General features: G+C 38.5%; 1 long non-coding RNA gene across 3 annotated transcripts in view; it reads right to left on the reverse strand.

The window, feature by feature from the left end:
* The window catches only part of LOC111768308 (uncharacterized), a 45526-nt gene that overhangs the window by 14590 nt on the left and 13549 nt on the right, over positions 1-17387 (reverse strand). For 2 of the 3 annotated variants that reach the window (XR_011427243.1, XR_011427244.1), the window contains exon 3: positions 17141-17306. This is a non-coding gene — a long non-coding RNA (uncharacterized lncRNA). Of the gene's footprint in view, positions 1-17082; positions 17307-17387 lie in introns of those variants that run through there. The other variant, XR_002800533.2, reaches the window with a different exon arrangement.

Below are 17387 nucleotides of genomic sequence, written 5' to 3' on the forward strand. Positions count from 1 at the left end.
CTATGCACCACTTGTCAAGCCATGCTGTGGCAGGCATCCCATATATAAAGTAGAGGAAGATGGGCACAGATGTTAGCTTAGGGCCAGTCTTCCTCAGCAAAAAGAAGAGGAGGATTGGCAGCTCAGGGCTAATCTTCCTCAAAAAAAAGAATATTTCCTAGGGATGACCTATTGTGTGACTATTGGAAAGTTAAGTGATAACAGTATCAATTACCTAATATCCATTTAAACAAAATTCTTACTTCTCAGTCTTGTGGCCACAAAGCCAGCGCTGGGTTTTTATGGACTGAGATTAGAACTGGGCCCAGGACATGCATTATACTTCAAAGTGTCTAAATCAGTAATTTTCCCCATAGCTCTTTGAATTTTTAGGAGACCCTTTTGTTAAATCTGGTGATTCTTTCCAGAATATCTAAATCTGTTCTGAGTTAGGTGGAACTTTTACTGCACCGAAACTGAGGAAAACGGGAACTGCATGTTCAAAATAAATCAAGCAGAAATGCGGCTTCATGCGATAGAGTTAAGCGCCCATTCTACTCTACGATGGCAGGACCCTCCTGCATTCCACAAACTGGGTTGGAGGCATTGGGCCCCTTGCTTCCATCCCTCTTGCTCTCCCAGGGCAGTACAAGCCTCAGTTGCCTCCATTTATGTGTAGCTGCCTTTCCCCATCGACTCTCTTCAGGCTGAATGAAGGTCAACCAAATTCACAGCTTCGATGGCCTTCTTCCCAAAAGGAAAAGAAATGAGAGATATTTTGACCAATGCAGATCCCAAATCTTTTTTTAGTGTATATTTTATTCAGTCAACAAATACTTATCTTCAACTGAAATATCAAATAAATGTCTCAAATTTTCCTTTCACTTTGGCTCTGAGGACCTGGATTTTGTTTGACCTTGAATGAGATTTTGCTCTCAAATTTTCCATCAATAAAGGAGAGATAATGACAGTATTTGCCCACTGAATGGGGGAATTGTAAAACTTAATTAATTGAAATCTTGGATGAAATGTGCTAGCAACACCAACATTCTGCATTACTTCCTGACCTGTATATGAATGAGTGTTAATTTAAAAAGACAAATTCTCCAATTTATAGCATGATTGTAGAGTGGAATTTTACACACACACACACACACACGCACGCACACACACGTGCTCATCCATATACATATGTATATGCATATGTATAGCTTGGCATTTATACGAATGTGTGATTTCAGCAGCAAATCAGCCAAAGGAAAAATTAGCTACAGTTTTTTCCAAGGGAAATAATTTTCTGTTCATGTTCTGTTATTTTCAAAAGACTCTAATGCTGTTATTTCAAAACTAAATGTCCTCAAACAAGGCAAAGACAATTCTTCGTTGAATTATGCTTGCAGATGCCAAATTTTCAGTGTTGTGCTAAAGTCCTACAAGAATAATCCAAAATTTTTTTAAATGTATATGGAAACATTCTTTTAAAATGAATTAAAAATATTCCACCCTTTTAAGATCAGATAACCTTAAAAAGAAGATAAATAAACATTCAACAAGAGAGGGAAGGAAGGAAGATAGAAGAGACGGGCGTAGTTAGAGTTCATTGTCATCACCTCCCTCTCCAATAAAAAAATAAAAATCCTCCATAAAATTTATTCTGCATTCTTGCTTGACTAAAATTGGGCAGGGTCATTCTGAGACAAAGTAATTGAAAAGAAGAGCTCTGATGTAACTTAGGTGGAGTATTAAGAAGCCATTTCTTTTTTCTTTGTTCAAGTCTCTTTGGCTAGCACATACACAAATTCCTGCCGCCCTTTTTTGGGACACAAACAGATTAGAAAAGTCTTGCAGAGAAATGTTTTCTCTAGATTCAGCTACTTTCATAGCTGATTAGTTGACTAAATGCCATAGTATTTTTAAACTAGCTCATTTATATAGATAAGGCTTTTATTCAATACAGCACCAGTTAACTTTGGCATCAAAACATCGCCTCCTGTCATAAGAAAAGCAAATGCAACTGATAAGGATTGAACACCGCCTAATACTCACAGTGGGAAGAAAAGACAAATTAGGGCTGTTTATCTTCTAACATGAATGAGAATCTTTTGTTAATTTAAATAACACTGTGTCTTAGACCTAATAAAACCGTTATATGTGAAATATAAACATTTTTATAGAGACACTATGAATTTTAATGTTATTTAACTTTATTTTATTAATTCATTATCTACCTAGACAGTATATTTCCATTAACATTTGTAAGGAAGAGAGAGAGAGATGATATGTGAAACATCAAATGGGTCTTAAAAAGAGGAAAAGAGGGAAGAGTTCTCTCTAAAGAAACGTTCAAAAGGAAAACAAAAATAGAAAATCGGAAAGGTACCATAATTGTCCATGAACAGATATAGGTTTTAAGAAGTTATGAAATCCTTCTTTCCATTGCTAAGATCCAGTTTTTATTCATCTTGCTCATTAATTTAAGGCAGGGATTTTTGTCTGTTTTGTTTACTACCAGCTCCTCACGTCTAGAACAGTGCCTGACACATGGTAGGCACTCAGTAAATCCTTGTTGAATAAAGGAACAAAGGAAGAGAGCTTGTCAAGGCAGGCTATAAAATTTGGGATTGGTAAAAAGCAAAAGGAATTTCAAGGAGCCCTCTGTCACTTTGAGGTTTGCTAAGAGGAATCAAAATTAATCAATAAATGGGAGCTGGACCAGTCTGTACAGTGCCTGGAGAGTAACAAAACAGCCATTACCCAAAGGAGCATTCAGATATTACTCTCCTCTTTTACAAGAATAAGACCTCACTTTTAGCAAAAAAGAAGCAGAGTTGAGAGAGTGAGAAGAAATAAGGAAAAAATTGCCGCAGAAGAAGACAGGTTCACTAAATCTCTCTGAATAGGTGAAAGGCTGTCCGTGCACTAGGCATTGGCTCGGCACCGGGATGGCAAACCACAATTGTCCACAAAGAGTTCACAGTCCAAAGAGGGAGGAATAAATAGGCAGACTGAGATCCTGATAGAGGAGAAAGGAGAAATAATTACGAAAGGTCACAAAATTAAAAGGGAAATTAATCTCTCCTTATCCTAACACATGACACCTTTGGAACTTGTGCAAAATCCCACGTGCCTTAGAAGAGACACATGGGTCACAAGAGAAAAGTTCCACGAAAAGCCTCTGAAATGCATGTTGATAAATTTGAGAACTTTTATACGAGGAGAGAATAACGAGAAACTAAAAATCTTCTGGAAAGAGGAAAGCTCAAGGGAATATGATTGGAGGTTTAAAAATTTACAAAATAAACAGGATGAACATGTACTTGTTCAAAAAAGTTCAAGACTTGTGGAATGAGGGACAGCTCACGTAGCATCAGAGTGGTACATTTATAATAAATTTTTTAAACTACTATAACCAAACATCGTGGCATATTGAAACATAAATAGATTGGGACATATATAGGAAAATTCATGGATCTGAGACCTCTCCTGAGGTCAAATCTGGCCTATGGTGATGTTGTTTTTTTAACTTTTTTTTTTTTTCTGCTTTATCTCCCCATCTCCCCTGTACATAGTTGTATATCTTAGTTGCAGGTCCTTCTAGCTGTGGGATGTGGGACGCCGCCTCAATGTGGCCTGACGAGTGGTGCCATGTCCGCACCCAGGATCTGAACCCTGGGCCGCCGCAGCAGAGCGCTCGAACTTAACCACTTGGCCATGGAGCCGGCCCCTTAGCTCTTTATTATGGAAACTTCAAACATATACAAATTTGGGGCCAGCCTGGTGGTGCAGCGGTTAAGTTCACATGTTCCACTTCGGCAGCCTGGGATTCACCAGTTCGGATCCCAGGTGCAGACCTATACACTGCTTGTCATGCCATGCTGTGGCAGGCATCCCACATATAAAGTAGAGGAAGATGGGCATGGATGTTAGCTCAGGGCCAGTCTTCCTCAGCAAAAAGAGGTGGATTGGCAGCAGATGTTCGCTCAGGGCTAGTCTTCCTCAAAAAAAAAAAAAAATACAAATTTAAATATGCATATATCCATCTATTATCCAGCTTCAATAATTATCAATCCACAGTCAATGTCGCATCATTTGTATCCCTTGTTTCATTAATATCCACTTCCCTACCTTAACCCCTGGATCATTTTGAAACAAATCTCAAACGTTACATCATTCACCTGTGAAGATTTCAGTGAATATTTCTAAAAAATAAGGACATTTTTTAAAAGGTGACTATAATCGTAATATCACACCAAAAAAGTTAATAATAATTCCTTAACATCATCAAATATCCAGTCAAATTTCAAAATTCCTTGATAAATATGTAATAGTGTTTTTTAAAGTTAGGAATTTATTGTCACATTTGGAAATAGAGATATTTCAACCAAAAGCCATGATTTCTCACTTTCTCTAAATAAAAATATCTGGCAACTCTGAGTATGCATTCCTAAATAGCAACACTGAGCAGAAATGGAGCAGCCACTTCTATTGCACAGGTCTTGCATGCTCCAGTTCACCACAGTCCTCACCACTCCCTATTGTCTTGCCCACTGCATATTCCATATGTCTACATTACCTGTCTGGCTTTTGGGCACAACTGAATGTGCAATCCTAAATCCAAGCTAAAAGAAATTGTGGGCGATTGGAACCCATCCTTTAGCTTTTGGGGTTAATGATGTCAGAAGTAGTGACCACAGTCATGGTTTAGCCTTACAGACTTAAGTCACAGATAGAACAGAAAGTCACAACCCTGAAGGCAAATAGTCAAATTTGAAGGTCAAATCAAGGGCAGAACAAGAGAAGATGTAAAGTCAACAGACAAGGGAGCCAAGGGGAGGAATGGAGGAGTTATGAGGCACAGACTGATTTGATTAGTTCAAGAATTATTTGGAGAACCAAATTATGTACTGGACTCTCTTCTATGCCGTGCATTCCAAGATCCAGAGATGGGTAAAGTTGCTTTTAAAGGAATTATGCCAAGTCCAACACTACATAAAGCCTTCCCTCCTTCCCCATTCATTCATCAGTTTTGAAATGTGAGAACATAAGCACAGTAGGATAAATTAAAAGCGTAGTCACTGGGGTGAAGTATTAATGCTCTTAAAATTGAAAGTAGAATTAAAATCTAAAGATGTCTTACCCTCACCTGTATCTATATGTTGACTCCCTTTTGGATACACTGGAACACTCAGTATTCAGTGTAAGAAAACAAAATGGTTGGGGTTGACAACCAGATGCTATTCAAAATTAAAGGAGCTTAATTTTAAGACTGGTGGAAGAGAAGATGTACAATTTGCTTGCTATGCACACAGTAAATTAAAAACTAAAAAAAGGCAATGAGTGTGAAATATTAAATATTTACTTCTCAGGGTATTTAGTGCACTCTGATATTAATGGGTAATAATAATTACTGTACCTTATCCAAGACACACCTAGACTGAGAAATTAAATTCCCAGCATATGGATATATGCACCAGCCGATGCACATGCTTAATTCCCATTATGTTAATAGAAGCATAGGAAATGCACCAATAAAAAAAAAGAGAGCCCAGAAACTTAATATAATGGGAAATCTGGGAGGGTCTGTTTCCCTTGGCAGTAGGTGAATTAATTCCACTAAAATTTCTCAAAATAAATATGCATCCAGGATAGAAAAGCTGAGTACATAAATGATTTCATAATTCACAAAATTGACACTTGTCAGTCTCCTTGTGTATTAAAAAATCTCAAGATGGCTTGGGACTCAGTGTGGGAGGTCAGTCAAGGAAATCAGTCGTCCATCTGAGACCCATCATTGCTCACGTCTTTAACGGGGAGATGCCTCGCCTTTCTGCTCTCTTCTGTATTTGTTAATTCTAGTTCCCCATTACAGTCCACCTAACCACAGGGATACGCACACCAGTCCCTGAGACAAACACAACTCAAAGCCAGGCCTACAGGTCACACATGGAACAGGCTATAGGCCCCAGAGCGTGGTTAATATAATTCAGGAGTCAAGAGGCTGGAGGTCTAGTGCAACATCTGCTATTTACCCACCTGGATGACCTTGATCTTGACCTCAGCATTTATATCTGTAAAGGAAGAAGGGAATAATCTCTATCCACCTGCTTCACAAAATCAAAGTCTCCAAAAGAATGATATGTGTGTGTGCAGGTGACTGCAAATTGCAACGCATTCTCCATCTCCAAGGGCCGTGAGCAATCTAAGACTGTATGTTCTGCTCTGCAGAGCTTTGATTCATTTATTATGGATTTCTTGCCTTTTGGTCTTTTTTCTAATATAAGAGCAATACACATCTAATCTACAAATTAGAACAAGACAAACAGAAAGGAGATATTTATGTGCTCATCACCTCAAACTAATATCCATTAACACTGTGGTACATGTATATCAATCTAAGCCAGTGCTTCTCCAGCGGGGGCAATTTTGCCCCTCCCCAGGTGACTTTTGGCAATTTCTGCAGACATTTTTGGTTGTTCACAATTCAGGGAGAGGAGGACAAGGAATGCTACCGGCATCTAGTGAATAGAGGCCAGGGATGCTGCTAAATAGCCTACGGGGCACAAGATAGCCCTCTACAATAGAGAATTACTCAGTCCAAAATGTCAACAGTACCCGGTCTGAGAAACTCAGATTTAACACACATGCATATATGTGTAAGTAGCATCTCATACAACATTAATGCCAGAATGCCATTCTAAAATGTCTTTCACTAAATTATGCTGGGTGGAATGGTATTCCCAGAATCTCACATTTAACCAATGCTTGCTACAATTATAACAACAAATATGCAATGCACAAATGAAATTTAATACTGAAATTATAAAATGTTTCTTCCTATACATTTAATGGAAGCAGTGTTCATGGTGACATGACATCATTTATCATTCACTCTCCCAACTTCTTCCATAACTGCAGGAAGCTGGTGGAGTGACAGGGCAGAGGCGAGATGGGATGGCTCTTACTTAAGTAGGTTTAGCGGTGCCTCTTTGCCACTTAATCCTACGAAATATGTTTCTTGACATTGCAGTGGAGTCACACTGATATTAGGCTGGCCATCCAAAGTACACAATAGACTCAGATTATTATGGGAACATTGCTAAAGTGGGAATATTCTTGTGGGCAATAATTTTTTTGCTTTTCTTGTGAATAAGTAGTTATAGAGTTAAGAAAATAAATAAGTTACATATTTTGAATTCTCTTTAATAAAATTAAATATTACATTTTACACAGCTAAGAAATCAAACATCAGAACTCGACCAAAATAAATTTAATAGTAAAGTTAATAGAAATGGAAAGAGGTCAAATAGGAAAGACACCACACAATTTTTTTTAACATAAAGAACATTGTACAAAAAGATACCAGTTAAATGTGATCATTAGTATAATCAAAATCAGACCTACCATCTTATTTTTTGCTTAGTAATATATTATGCACTTCTTTAAATGTCCATAAATATGCCTCTAAAAAACCCCTTTAACAGCACAAAAATACTTCATCGTATGGGTGTTTATAATCTAGTTAATCAATCCCTACTATAAATGTTTATATTATTTTCAATCTTTCATTAAAATAAACAATGCTACTCTGAACATCTTCACTGTTAAATTCTTATATACATCTTAAATCATGCTGTTAAATTGATAGAAGCTGAATTAGAAGTCAAAATGTAGGATTCCTATGGCCAAGTTTTCCTCCAAAAGATTTTATTGAAAGGCAAAATTCAAGTTCACCTTTATACTTGCTGTTTCACCTTCCCTAACAATCTGACTCTGTTCCTGCAAATAGTGCCCACTATCATTTTTCGTGAGCATTGTTGTTTTCAGTGGCATGGGTTACTCTGTGCAACAGGACATATGCCACGGCCTGTCCAAAGCTGCCTAAATGAAAGTGCCTTCCAGGTTTTGATTCAACCAACTGATTACTGATCACTGAATTATCATTCAGGTAAAAGTTCACAGGGACAGACCCATAGCAAATCTGATTCAGCCATGAGGGGAACCCTAATTAGCAGTTTGTCATTCCTTCAAACTAACCTTCTAACCTCATCCAATAGTCTATGTGTTAATTCAATTTACAGATGTAATGAATTTTTAAAATGTTCCCAAGCACCACATACAGGCATCCTCTTTCTGACAGGTTCTCAGCAAACACTCATGAAGACAGCCATTATCTGAAATTTCAGGCCTTTCTTTCGTTGTCCCTGTTGTCAAGAATTTAGTCTTTATTTTTTTTTCTGAGACTTGCTCTGCTAAACTGGAAGATATTGGAAATGGTTGGCCAACCCAACACCATGGCCTTGGGGGGAAATAACCACACCGTGTTTTTGTCATTACAGCAGACTACGTTTGTGCCTGGGCACATGTGCCATTTAAGCAAAATATTTTCAATCAAGTGTAAAGGGTTCCCAAAATGTGAAGAGGGCTCCATGTTTCAAAAATGCAGACCGTGCATGATGCCACGGTGCTGCAGTTCCTGTTTCTGGCCACTAGGGTGCAGTTTTCCGCTCCAAAAGGGAATTGGCTGGATGCGGCCTCTAGCCTGTAATACCTCCTTCCAAGTGTGAATTTATTCTTTCCCGCCTTGCTAGCAATTTTTACTTTTCCAGCTTGGCACATAGAATCTTGCAAGTCTCCCTGGAAGGTGACTCATATTCAAATATGAATGGGGCAGCTGGCTTCTGTTATCTTAAAGGGTTACATTATGTCATTGCACATTTTCAACTGGGGTAAAAACAAACTGTGCTCTTTCCACACGCCAGTTCCAGTAATATATATTTGTATGACTTCACGGGGACTTATAAAATGTCTGAAATTTTTCAAGCTTTAAAAATTAAGACCATGTGCTATGTTTCTTAATATTTCAGTAACAACTAAAAACTTCCTTTGTTACCTGTCCTGCTGTTTGGGACTTATTTCTGAAAAAATTATGATAAGGATGATGATGATGATGGTGACAACAATGACAAGAGAAATGATAACAAATGTCAACTTTTATCGACATTTACTATATGTCAACACTGTGCCAACAGTTTACATGTAGCCTCCACTACAATCCGAAAAAAAAGGTACTCTCATTATTCCCATCTTTCAGATGAGGACTCCAAGGACTTAATGGGGAAAAGTTCAGAGTTAGAAGATGGCAGAGGCAGGGTTTGAAAGTAGCTGGTTTTAACTCCAAAGCCTGTGCTCTTTACCATCGTGAACACGTTCATCCACACATGTTAATAAATAATTTTCTCAGGCTCTAGTGAGCAAATCTTGAATTTTCCTCAGGATGTATTCCTCTGGGTAACCTTTCCTGGCCACCGGGGGCCAGGGGAGATGCCCTGAACTTTCCCAAGTACCACATGCGCCGACCTCTGTTACACCCGGCAGCGTACTCTATGTTAACAACCTGTTCGTAGTCACCACCTGTCCCCACAATGGACTGAGAGTTCCTTGACGACACAAACAATCTCCTTTCACAGCGCCCAGAATTTGGGAGGCACTTAGAGAATGTCTGATCAGAGAATGAACATAATGAGCACACAACGTATATCTCTTTTTATCTTAGAGCAGCGAAGTGAAATTTCAGCCCTTCATTCCTCTTTTCCTTTCACATCATCCTCCACCCTGAAATTTATCTCATTGGAAAGTTATCCCACATCCCGCCTCCTTCCAAAGGATGGCGGACACTGGAGTCAGCCCGCCTGGGTTAGAATTCCGGCCACTCAGTCTGTTGATGTAGATCTAGGGCTCAACTCACCTGCCTCCATTTCTTTAGCAGTGAGATGGGTTCTACAACAGCACCTGATCCACCCTACAAGGCTGTGATGTGCATGAAATATAACGCAGGCACTGTGATTGGAACAGTGACTGACACAGAGCAACACCTCAGTAAGAGCTGAGGAGAGTAGCAAGAGCAATCGTAGTAATAGCTGTGCGTAGACGAGCAACAGCATTAGCAGCAATGGTATTCCGCAATTTGAGTCTGAGAGATTAGGGAGGGTAAGTTAGGACACAGTCTCACTTTTTCAATGTTTATTTGCTATTTGGTGCTTTCCCTGTCAAGGACATAACTTCCTCCTCAAAAATAGAACCATGTCCTCTTTAATTACCAAAATCAAAAAAAGTTATAAAATAATAATTCTTCTGTGCCAAGAACTATGCTAAACATTTATGTGCCCTATATAATTTAATCTTCATAACAATCTTTCAGGGAAGTCCCATGAACCTCAGTTACAGATGAGGAAATAGAGAATCAGAGAAGTACAGTCATCTGCCCAAGACCACACAGCGGGTAAGTTATGGCAGCAGGATATGAACCTTAATTTGTTTATTTACTTAATGGCCTCTCCCTTCCACTAGACTGCAAACTCTATGACGAAAGAGACCACATCTGTTCTGTTCATTATTGTATTCACAGCCTGTAGCGTGGTACATAATTAACAAAAGGGAATTTAGGAATGTGTGAAAAAAATGAATGAATAAGTGGATGAATAAATCCAGGGACTCAACTCTTAACCAAAGTGTGCCTACTTATCTGAGATGAATGATATTTTTGTATAACACATCACCAGGAAAATTAGAAGCTGGCTGAGAAATTTTATGAAAATAATAATAAAGGGGCTGGCCCAGTGACCGAGTTGTTAAGTTCGCACGCTCCGCTGCAGGCAGCCCAGTGTTTCGTTGGTTCGAATCCTGGGCATGGACATGGCACTGCCATCAAAGCACGCTGAGGCAGCGTCCCACATGCCACAACTAGAACGAACCGCAACAAAGAGTATACAACTATGTACCAGGGGGTTTTGGGTAGAAAAAGGAAAAAAATAAAATCTTAAAAAATAGCAATAATAATAAAAATACCTGCTATTTATTGAGTGCCTATTATATTCATTGTTCCTGTACTAACACCCTTATAAAGATATCTCTAATCCTTGCATCAATCCATAAGGCAGATATTGTTATCTCTATTTTACTCACGCTCTGTGTTACCCGGTTATACAAGATTTGAATGCAGATCTTTTGACCCAAATTTGAAGCGTTTTCCGCTTCAGGATACCGACTCTGAAGTAGAAAATAAGGCAGGTGCATGCTCTGTTTACTCACAAAGAGACACGTGAGGTTCATCCCATCCAAACCCCAGTAGTTACAAGAAGCTTCATGGCTCCATTGACCGTGGCCAAGAGGAATCGTCCACGATGCTGGATTACTCTGGGTGCCCCGTGTGTGCATAGCTTTGTTTTGTTCCCTCCTCGAATATTCCACAGGGTTGAAGGAACGACTCAGAGTCGTGTACTTTGTGCGGCCTATTTCCTTCAGGGAATGAGTAAACTGGTTGGCACTTTGACCTTTGAGCGTGAACAGTGACTTTATTCCAACACCTGACATTTATGTTACTGTATTCTCATGCCTCTGGCAAAATGTTACACCAAGCTGTGCATTTGCTTGTAAGCATCAGTAAATTCTTGTAAAACCTCTCCATTTCTCTGCTAGTAATCAATCCTGGAGTGCCTTCCCACTTCTGCTAAATGCTCCAAATAATGCCATCTGATGAATAAAGACAAGAATCAATCAATCCTTGGCTCATTCACTCATTCACTCAACAAATACTTATTGGGTGCCTACTATGCACCATACGTTGTCACCTTTGTAAAGAGCACAAAGGAGGCACCAAATAAAATAAACGACAGTAACTGCTATTGCTGTTGACTTTCTTCATCTTTCTGTGCATATAGGCAGAATAATGATCCCCTAAAGGTGTCTACATCCACATCCTCAGGACCTGTGAATATGTTACCTTACCTGGCAAAAGGGATTTTGCAGACGCTAAGGACCTTGAGATGGGAGATTAGCCTGGATCATCTGGGTGGGCCCAAGCTAATCACATGAGTTCTTTTCCTGCTGAGATGAGAGGAAGAGGAAGAGGTGACTACAGAAGAAGTGTCAGAGAGACGCAACATGGCTAGCTTTGACAGTGGAAGGATAGACACGAGCTAAGGCACGTGGGCAGCCTCTACAAGGTGAAAAAGACTAGGAAACAAGCTTCCAGAAGGGAACGAAGCCCTGCCGACACCTTGATTTCAGCTCAGTGAGACCTAGAATGGTAAGATAATAAATTTGTATTGTTTATTTGTGGTAATTTTTTACAATAGCAATAGGAAACCAATACACACTGCAACCAAAAAAGAAACAGTTTTCCTACTCTTCCAAATAGTGGGGAGACTGATTTCTTTAAGTGTTTCAAGAGTAAATATCAATTTTTGTGTCTAAAAATTGGAAAGTATAAGAACTCAATGAATAATAAAATAAATATTAGCATTGGATACACTTGGTGCCAGCTGAAAAAATATCTACGGCATGTATCATATTGCAAATCTTCCAAAATCAATACCCAACATCAATAGATTAAAATGAGCACCCTCACCATTTGGGGCAGATGATCATTCCTTATAACCAGTCAGCAGAACTCCAAACCACTCACCGAGAAGATCTCTGTCAATCACTTGATTTTCATTGTTTAACTTCAAATATTTTCATTGGTCACATTTACCTGTAAATCCGTTCTTTCAAAAAAAACCTGTGTTTTCCCCTCAGGTCATTTCACCCACTGGGAGGGGAAAGAAAAAAACTATTGGAGTTGTGCCAAAGAAGAAAAAAATCATTTTCTTGCAGTGGAGGATCTTATTGAAATGAAACATCTTTCCCTTGAAATGAAACATCTTTCCCATGAAATGGCTGCTAACACAACACGACAGAATACTAATACAGTCCTTTCATAATATTTTTTCTAAAGATTAGTTGCATTTTTAAAATTGCCTTTTATATTGCCCCCAAATGATGCTTAAAAAGATACATCACTTCTGAACAAGAGTTACTTTTTCCTTGCATTTCTGGTTAACTTACTTATGGTTTTGAGAAGTTATATTTACTCAAGGAAACTTACCAAAAGAAAAGATCATTTATAGGTAAAAGGGATAATTTGTGTGATTTAAAGAAGGGCTAACAAAGCTACAGATTTTCCCAAGATAACACACGTGCATGGCAGGCCCATATTTGTGTTCAACAACTGGGAAAAAGAACGCTTGTGTTTAATATTTCACAAACAATTTCTTCGTTTTATGTGCATTTAATACATGCACTTTTAAATGCAACCGTCTAAATATCCACTAGTCACCTTCATAATGAAAACTGAATGCATCATGCTTTTGGAACTTGGAGGGAGTGGGGATGTATGAATTTTTAAGAAAATGAGTATCTACTTTCCCCTCCCTCAAGAAAAAGGAGGGTAGATAAAGAAAATGTTGATGGTGTCAGGGTGTTGGACTGTTGGTGAGCAGGTGTGTGCTGCTGAATGGGCCTCTGGTGAATTGGAAGCTTTTAAAGAGATTGATTGTCTTGCTTAACTACTTATTTCAAACATGCTTTTAAAGGTATTAATTACTTGCGGAAAAGATTCTCCATTTGCTTCTAAATTGTTTCTTTGTGATTCCTTGCTTGCAAAAATGTCTGGGGTAAAAGTGAACATTCTGTCGCCATAATTTTAAATAACATATTTAAATAATATATTTAAATGTCGTATTTAAAATCATATAAATATACTTAAATTTAATTAAAATCCTTCAAAATTTATTTAAAATTATTTGTTTTATATGTAAAATTACACATATTTATATGTAAAATAATTACATGTATTTATATATTATACACATAAAATATGTGTAACCGTATTTATATAATATATAAATATATGTAAATGCTAGATTGAGCCTCTCTTAAAAGAACCTTGGTTTTTGTTGTTTGCATGCATGTGTGTAGGTGTATATTACATAATTCTATGAAAACTTCTCCTACTTAGTTTATCTTGCAGAATTGCATAAATTATAATCAGACACTAATCGATCTCTTCACTACCTTGGAAACCTGTCATCAATGCTACAAAGTTGTTTATGCATTGATTTTTCAGTTTGATCTGCAGAAAGCATTTGAATCTGCATCAGAAGCCATCTTTGGCTGGCCAAAGTATTTTTGAATACGTAGTATCTAATATCACAGGAGTAGGCATCGCTGTAACCAAGTCATTGGAATGTTACGCACAATTCCATACTGCCTTGGGCCTTAATTCTAGAGTTTTAGCAGCCTGGGGCATCCAGGTTCACATGAAAAAAATGTTTGCAGCCCTCAGGCACAGCATGTTCTCACTGTTCACGAGAGAGCATTTCCAGTGACAAGAGGCCATTTTACCAACTTGCTGTCCAGAACTCAGAATAGCAGACAGCAGAATAAAGAAACGCAACTCTCTTGCGTTAATGAGTAGAGTAAGGTTTAGACATTTTAAACGCCCCTTAGTAATGCCATAAAGCAACAAAATAGCACTTTAAAAAAAAAACCCAGACACCGTGTTGTATGAGCAACTACTTTATTTTAACCCAGCATCTGCCAAAATTTGTAGGAATATCTTCCCTACGCCAAGATTTCTATATCTTTTTCCACATAAACATTTGAAACAAAAAAATACATTAAAAAAAGTAATTGTATCAATTTTGTTGACTCCTGTTAGGTTTTATAATACTACTACAACTATTCACCGTCACCCATCCAGAGTTTTACAAGCTTTATCACTAATGTGAAATAGATACATAAGTGAAACACAGAAGGAAAAAAAACGACATCAAAAGTGCATCTTTGGTTGCTCCGAAATACATTTTAAGACACTGAATGAATATCTAATTGTTAAAACCAACACAAAAGACTGAAGCCTTTCTCTCAACGTTCCCAACAGGATAATGTAGTCTAACAGTTTATAAACACAAGCCAGGAATTAAAATTAAAAACTACGCCAGGTCAGAAATGAGACCACTTTATAATTAGAGAAAAAAACTACTAGTCCCTGGTGTAGATTAAGAAGTAGATGGTTTCTGAAAATGTACATAAGAGCGACAAAAATAAACAACTTCCACAGTCTGGTGGCTCAATTCCGTTCCCTTGTGATGGAAACACAAAAAAGAGTCTCTAACAAGCTCCAAAAATATGTGTATGTGTATTTTCAGTCAAATTTAGCTTTCCAGACAGCTACGTTTTTCTGCTGGAAATAATGAACTAACATAAAAATGATATAAGGATGTGTGTAAAAAGGACATTTAAGTGAAATAGGTTGAAGAACTTCATAAATTTACCAAAGATTAAATTAAAGCTGGATGTGTAAGCTGTAGTGATAAAAACAATTTGGGGTGGTTCCTTCTTTAAGCAAGGATGGTTTGGGCTTTATCAGAAACCAGGCTTGCATGACTAATCAGTGGCATGACCAGCCCAGGCTCAGAAACAGGAGTCCCAGGCAGCCCCTTACAATACATATATGTCCAAAACTCATTATGTTTGCTATGCCTTGTTCTTGACCTAAATGCAGTAGAAATTCTTCCTTGGGGTACATGATATACCTGAAAAAGTACAACTTCTTTTTAAAACGCCATTAGAATATTTTATTGTGTGTGGACATACACTCTTGTTACTCCTAAATGCTATTCTATTGAGTACAGTTTATATTCACTGGCAAAGAGAAATCTCCGGGGAAGCCAGAGAGGGAATGCAATTTCTAGTAATAACAGCTCACAACAGTGAATACTATCCACTTATCCCCACAATTTCCAGCTATTTTGGACTCCTTTCTGAATTAACCTTTCATATCAAAAGGAGCAATTCTGCACACTAGAGACTCCGGCACAATTTCATGCATAATTTATTCACTCAGTTCAACATTAAACGCACAGTCCTTGACTTTGTCAAGGTGGATTCTGTTGGCAGACTTCACAAGCAGCAAAACAGGAGAAATGAGATCTACAACTCAACCTCTTCACCTATTCTGTCTGGTGAGAGATGGCGGGTGGGGGTGGAGGGAAAAGAAAAATAAGGCAAGATTCTGGGACACTGTGTTGTCATCTATAGACTCTCTGGCCAGCACGCAGTATTGCCACACAGTAGTCTCTCAAAGATTTTTTTTTGGAAGTCCAAAAAAATTGAAAGAAGCTTGAATTCCGTTGCACCAACAAAAGTCTGGGGCAATTTGTTACCTTCCTGACAATTCCACCATTCATGGGAAAACAATACTTTTATCCCGGGTTACTTAGTAGGCACTGCTGGAAGAAATTACTCAAAGCTGTTATTCCAGCAGACCCACGCATTAGCTTGAGGTCACATGAGAGGGCTCGCTTTAGAAATTTAAATAACACAGACTTTCCAATGAGATCCCAAATCCAACATTTGCACTCCCAAATTGGCCTTCAAGAACATAGACATTCATTTTCTCTCCTAAACTACCCAACAGGACCCTCAAATGAGGGATGTGTGCAACCAGTTTTAAAAACGGAACCCTGATACACCATGAAACCGTTCCTCAGCCTTTTCAGTGTTGGCAGAAGCTCAGAGAAGACAAGACGTCCATTTTCTCTCCTTTCAAAGGCCACCTCATTCAGTCATTCAGTCAGGACACCAGAGTCCACTACTGTCCAAGTCAACCCACAGATTATTCTATTTCTCAATCTCATGCTTTACAGAAGATTTTGTTCATCCTGTAACAGACGACTTTTCTCCTGTTAATGATTGCTGTGTTAGCCCTCAATATATGCCAGCAACTTTGCTGAGGGCTTTGCAATCATTGTTGAATTTATTCCATCTAACATCACCATGAGGTAGTGATTGACATCCACGTGTTGCACATGAAGAAACCGAGGCTCCGAGATCCTAATCACTATGCATAGCAGCTCCCTTGCAGGCCTCAGTTTCCCTTGAGAGGCAAAAACTAAAATGATAATTAAATTTTAACACCAAAACAGATACTGATTTCCCAAATGCATTAGACAATGTGATTTGGTCCCTAACTTTAGCACTGGCCCTTTAAAACATCACCTTCCAGCTGTCACGGCCCACTTTCCAGACCCGTGGATGAGATGAGGCCTAGGAGGGTACCAGGAGATGCCTTTGGAAACACCACAAAATGCAGGAAATTTCCATGCGGGACACTTTGGCAAAAGTCTTTAAATCTAAACTTGCTTAGCCCGCTGCCCCCACAGTCTAGTTAGAAGAAGCCCGAAGCACATAAATTGGAGCCTTACCAAAACTGAGCCTTACTTTTATAATTTGCCTTTAAATTTATTGTAAGACCATGAAAATTAAACGCCTCTGGTACCTCGGTGAGAGTTGAGCCGTCCTGCTTGGTTCCCATTCAGCAGCCTTTTTATTGTCTCAAGATGGTTTCTGGATTTGGACCAAATCACTGAAATCTGTGAAGACTCAGAAGTGCAGCAGGTTTTCTGTTTGTGACCTTTTCGACCCCAGAGACGTGGATTCGCATCCTGAGGATGACATACCAAAAAGAACTTTAGAAGCGCCCTTTTGCCCTTGATTCTATTTACCCACCTCCTCAAGCCACCATG

This window comes from Equus caballus, chromosome 16 (assembly GCF_041296265.1).
Source record: "Equus caballus isolate H_3958 breed thoroughbred chromosome 16, TB-T2T, whole genome shotgun sequence".
NCBI classification, from domain to species: domain Eukaryota; kingdom Metazoa; phylum Chordata; class Mammalia; order Perissodactyla; family Equidae; genus Equus; species Equus caballus.